Genomic DNA, 6,000 nt, shown 5'->3' with positions numbered 1-6,000 from the left:
AAACTTGAATGTATTGTTTTAAAACAGTTGTCTCTGATTTCTAGGAAAACATTTTAAAAATGGGCAAATGCTGTTTCTCAAATATGAAATTAAATTTGTTATAAAATGAAAGAAACAAAAACTTCCGCACTTCCTAATATCACGAAATTATATGAAATGATTGATTTCCATTCAAATAAATAAGAAGAGACGCCAATTGGCAAGAACCACATACTCCTCAGATCAAATGATTAGATTTCTTCCTCAGATGCTACGTGTATGTAACATTTGGACCTAAATTCGGAAATTTGCCGGCGAACGCTGGTAAACAGCTCTGGACTTCGTGCTAAACGCTTTTCTAGGCTTTTGAAGCGTCGTTCGGCCATCGGTCGACTGTTCGGGAATTCAACGTAGTCATGTTTCCAGAGCAATCCCGTTTCGTACTTTTACCGTTTCGTACTGCCGAACACTGCCCATTCGATTCTTGTCTTCGTTGCAATCGGCTCGTTCCATTTCCATTGCTTTGACCGATCAGTATTTGCGGAACAGCCGACTTGAAGCTTCCTAGCAGCACAATCCAGACCGATTTGGTTGCTGCAACTCAAACGTGACTAAATTCGGTTGCATATGGGCTACTGAAACTTTTGTGCAACATGTGTGCTGCTCGGGATTTTTACGTGAAGTTTACTGAGGTGGGTGTATCGTGATGTAAGCTCGGCGTAGTCAGTAGTCTGGCTCGGCAAACCAAGGTTTTCAACTGTGTATACTTCTGGTGTTTTGTACCGCTTGCTTCCTTCTGTTCCAGATATATCCATTGTGACGACTTGAGCCTCGACTTGTTAACCCTCCAGTCCACTCGATTCGCAATGATTCCATGCTTACTCCGCGGGCATCTGCAACTGAACGCTCCACGAGCGTCACCGATGATCCGTCGTCGAGGAATGCGTAAGTATCGAGTTGTCCTTTTGGTCCGAATAGTGTGACAGGAAGAATTCTCAATAGTGTGAATGATGATAACTGACGATGTACAGCAACCACAGCATTCGTTGTTTTAGATGTTTCAGGTGGCTCAAAATGCAGCAAACGGTGATGACGTTTCAGACAATCATTTATCCCGCACACCTCTACCTTGCATGGCCACCTCGTATGTGATGTAAGGCACCGAGCACAAAGTTTATTCTCTTTTACCGCTTTCCGTCGGCCATCCAAATCTAGCCCCTTGAATGACGTACAATTTCCTATTCGGTGATCTTCGACACGGCAGATAGCACATGATTTGGCATTGCTCAATCCACCATCCCTTACTTTATGCATTCCGGCATGAGTTTTAGACTTCTCCGTTTCTTTCAGACGATTCTCTCTGTGTCTAGTCGACACATTTGTATTGACTTGACAACAAATCTCTCCTTCTGTCGGTTTCGCTCTTCCTTCAGATGGATGTTAGAAAGTGGTGTAACACCGCTCGCGGCAGAAGATATTCATACCATCTGAACACATTCAGATCCACCACCGGAACTTGTTCTAGGTAGAGAGCCCAGCTGAACTTCACCGTAGCTGGCAGCTTTTCAACAAGACAACAACTGGAGTAGGATCGGATTTGACAGGTGTTGTTCAAGCCCAACTGCTCTGTGGTGTCCGCACAAATGTTGTACTACCAATCCAAAGCTGACTAGAGTATCCATCCGATCGGGCTTTGGAGAAGTGGTTGTCCGAACCTTTGCGATCATATTGTTGACGATTTGCTCCGGTCGGCCGAACAGAGTGGACTTGAGGCACTGTCGACGGATGAAGTAAAAAGCTGCTTACAGTATCCTTTGCACTTCCTTTCAAACTACGCTGCAAACGTAAAAGGTTTTCTGCGTTAGTGTATCCGCAAGCATTTGAATAATTTGTTTGAGAAACTGCATAAGTCCATTTTACACTTTTTCGAGAAAACAACAAAAAACTGTTTTTGAACAAATTTGCACCAAATCTTTCGATTTCTTCGATACAGATCAATAGTTTTTGGCAAAATTCAACACCCTGGGACATATGTAGTTTCTCAAACAAACGAAATTTTTTTCATATATTCCTGAACAAAAATTTTTTCTTCGTATTTTTTGCCAGAATACGTATTTTTAAGCGAGGATTCAGAATATATTAAAACCTCATTTTGACCAAAAATGTTACATTTGCAGTTTCTCAAACAAACGGTTCATTTGTTGAATGTTGAAAGCTGCTAATGAAAAGCGGCCAATCGATTGGATCACCCGAGAAATGTGTAGACAACTGCGGGAAACTACCTGGCATGCCTGCAGCAGAGAACGGTGGATGGGGAGGAGGCAAGGGAAAGTGTTTGTCGCTGTGATTGGAACTTCCCATGTTAGTTGAATTTGAAGATTCTAACCATGACGCCGGTGGAGGAGGTAACGGTGGGGAACAACTGTTACCTGCGGACCGATCTTCGTACCGATTAATGATTTGTTGTACTTCTTCGTGCAACTCCCAGTATTCCTTTTCTATTTCAGTCCGCTCGTCATTTTCGCGCTGTCGACTCGCTTCTATTTGAGACAGCAGCTGCAGCTCCACTGTCCGTAGGCTCTGAATTTCGCTTTCCAGTTCCGCTATTTGTAGGTGAAGCGCTTTGAATTCCCGGTTCCGTTGCTCGCAGATCTGTTTCTGAAGTACATCCTTGTCCCTTTTCTTCAACGAGTTGCCTCTTGAGTGTCTCAACCAGTTCTTTGAAACTTCGTCGCTTTCGATCTATCTGTTCAAGCTCGCAACACTGTTCCTGTTTCGTGAACCGATCTCAATTCTCCTGCGTGCTGCAGCTGCAGACACTTAATCCGGTGCACTAGATCTATCTCCCGCTTGCGTCTCGTATCGATGTCCAACTCATGTTTCGCAAACAGATCTTGAATGGTCTCCCGCTCTGCTTCAGTTCGCTTTTGCAGTTGTAAAACATTCTACTTTCGGAGCGCACCAGTTTCAACACTCCAACGTCTGTAGCAGTGGGTGCCACATCGATTTACATTTGATCTTGCTTCTTTATGAGGTTTCCTGAACTATCCTTTCGATTTATGGTAACGTTTTACGTTACAATAAGGTGTTATTTACGAATCATTTTATTTTTTATGGATCATTCTTCGTTGTTTATATGAAAAAGTATGATTTGCCGTTCTTCACCCTTCCATAGTTTTTGGATAATGTGAAGGATCGATTGGTGCAGCTGATTACTTCCAAGCTTGGGAAGTTCGATTGGAATCTCATATTGCCCAGCAACTGCTTTTCAGCCCATTTAGAGCCTTCTTAACCTCATCCAGCTTTGTTGATTCCACAGCTTAACCGTCGTCGACTATGTCCATCCTGCTTCTCAATACATCTTCGTTTCTACCGTTCAACAAATCCACGAAATGCTCCTTTCACCAGACTGCCATCATACAATTGTCTGTCGGAATATTCCTCTCTCGGTCATTGCACATGGTTGGCGCAGTCTTAATGCGACCGCCTTTCACAGTCGCGTAAAATCTCCGCATACCGTTTCGCTCCATGTTCCAGCGCTTCAGTTACAACTTCAGAGAACTTCGTGCTGCCTTTTCTTTCTGTGGTGGATTAATCTCTTTTCCTGCCTTACCACACTGTACTGTTCACTGTTGCATCGGGTACCAGCCACTTGACTAATACCTGGATCCGTCGCTATGCAATGTCTAACACTTCCTGTGCTGTTATAATCCCAGTTTTGTGGATATTTTTCTACAATCTGTTGATTTCTCCAGATCCGTTGGCATCTTCTATCCGCTGTCTACAACTGTCAAGCGTTGTAGTTGGAATATTTGCCCTTCATTCTCAACACGCAAATGCGGGCGCTTATCGTCTTGCGCCGGATAACTCGCTTCATCTGCTTCCTGATGACCATGAAGCCAACTCCACGTGCTGCTCTATCGCCGCCGCTATAGTAGTTGTGGTACTGGTATGTTTGTGTTGCGAAATTCACATTCTGCGGTTTTAGGCCACCGTATTTTGTGAATCGCTCCCACGCTCACACCGACTTTGTGCAGCTCACGAGCCAAGAGCCGACAACGTTTACCAATTGTTGTCCTTCATTCGTTGCCGGGTTGAATCCATCCGTTTGCTCTACTTTCGCCTTTCTTGATAACTTCGGTTGGTCACCTTACCAGGTTTTCGCGTTTTTTTTTCAATATTGGCACGATGCAGCACAATGTTGCTGAGTAAGATCCTAAAGACCGCGAAATGGGGTGTATTTTATTACTTCAGGTACGCGAAGTCCCAACGGTATGCATTACTCAGCATTTGCCATGTAGAAGTGCCAATTATTTGCGTGAAATTATGTTCGAGTCTGATTTTCCCAGAGTTATTGTTATGCGTTCGCTTTGCTCAATGTAGTGTGGTGACAAAACAACTTGATAGTTTTACAATGATATGGAAATGCTAATATCATCTTCCAAACTTGGACGTACATGTTCATGATAGAATTAGAGGCGAAAGTATATAATTGATAGTTCCGTTAGGATACGGCAGGCATGAAGAATGTTTTTATAGAAGTCGATTTGAAAGCGAGCGGAGGGCAATATTTGTGATGGCACATATCACACGACCTTCCTTCTGCCAAGCTCCCGTATGAAGGGGGGGGGGGGAGAAAATCAGTGTGGAAGCTGATATATCTCCACTGGCCACTTGATAGTTTTCTAGTAAACAAACATTGTTATTACACTTAATCAAACTCATCTCCAAAGTGTTCCAACAATTCCATTTAATTCCACCACTTGATTGCACTTTTGACAGATATGACTAAGTCGAGTCAAGTACGAGACACTGACGACGGCCTGACTGTTGAGGTCGAAATACGTATCCATCAAAAGTACAATCAAGTGGTGGAATAGAATTACACAAACTCGTCTTATGACAAGTAAAGACATTCCACTACAAGTTTAAAATAATTTTTCGATCACATTGGAGATTATTTTTGAAAGTTACTCAAAATCTACTAAAACATTTACACGAATATACGATTGTGGTCAGTTTTGATTCATTCTAATTTGTCTTATAAGGCCAAACATACTAATAATTATGAGTAGTTACAATAATGCTTTTTTTTGTTTGTGTTGTCCTACGTAGACTTGGGTACATTAAAAAAAGTAGCAAAAATATGTCCCCGATGTACAAGTTTTGGGAATAGTAGATAGCTTTATTACATATCCCTGATAACATATATAAGTATTTTTTTATGATTTTATAGAATTTTTGAAGAGCAAATTGATTTCTTCAGCATACTGATGACCAGTGCTATAAGCAGGTGCCATACAACAATACGTGGTAGTTATTGTCATCATATCATACCAGTAGATGGGTGGACGCTTTTCTTTCCCCCGGATTATATTCTCTTGTTGTTGGTGAATCGGCTTCCTCCGTCATAAGGGGAATAGGAGGTTAAATTTCAACAATATGAAATGTTAACATTAGGATGGATTTCACAATATTGTTGTGTAAACTAGAGTTCTGCAAAAGTACGTATCATTTCAAGGGTGAGGAGGAGTTTCAAACAGTGTGACGAAAAAAAAAGGATTTCAAAAGGTCAAGTTTTGTGTGATATGCTTCATGGATAACTTAACAAATTGGAAAATATTATGAACAAAGTTTATTTTTATTTGTTTGTCTTACAGCACTATTGAACAGAACTGAATCATTTGTTTGAGAAACTGCATAAGTCCATTTTACACTATAAAATGATAATCAAATGGTGGATCTTTTTTGTTTTTTTTTTTTATAAATCTGCTAGAAGATAAATTTTGCATTTTCCTCATAGGAAATTCTATTATCAAAAGTGCCCAAATTATGGTCATCCCTTCCCCCCAACTTCCCATCAATTTTTTTTATCCAAAAATAATATTTTGAGAAAAAATATTTTAAGCTCTTTTTAGTGGAATGTATTCAATCGTCTAAGACGAGTTAAGTAGCTCCATTTAATTCCATCAATTATTTCGATATCTTTGCAGATACGTATTTCAACCACAACTGTGTGGT

The sequence above is a fragment of the Armigeres subalbatus genome, chromosome 2 (assembly GCF_024139115.2).
Source record: "Armigeres subalbatus isolate Guangzhou_Male chromosome 2, GZ_Asu_2, whole genome shotgun sequence".
NCBI classification, from domain to species: domain Eukaryota; kingdom Metazoa; phylum Arthropoda; class Insecta; order Diptera; family Culicidae; genus Armigeres; species Armigeres subalbatus.
The sequence above is the reverse complement of the archived record's forward strand: the minus strand, read 5'-3'. Positions refer to the sequence as shown.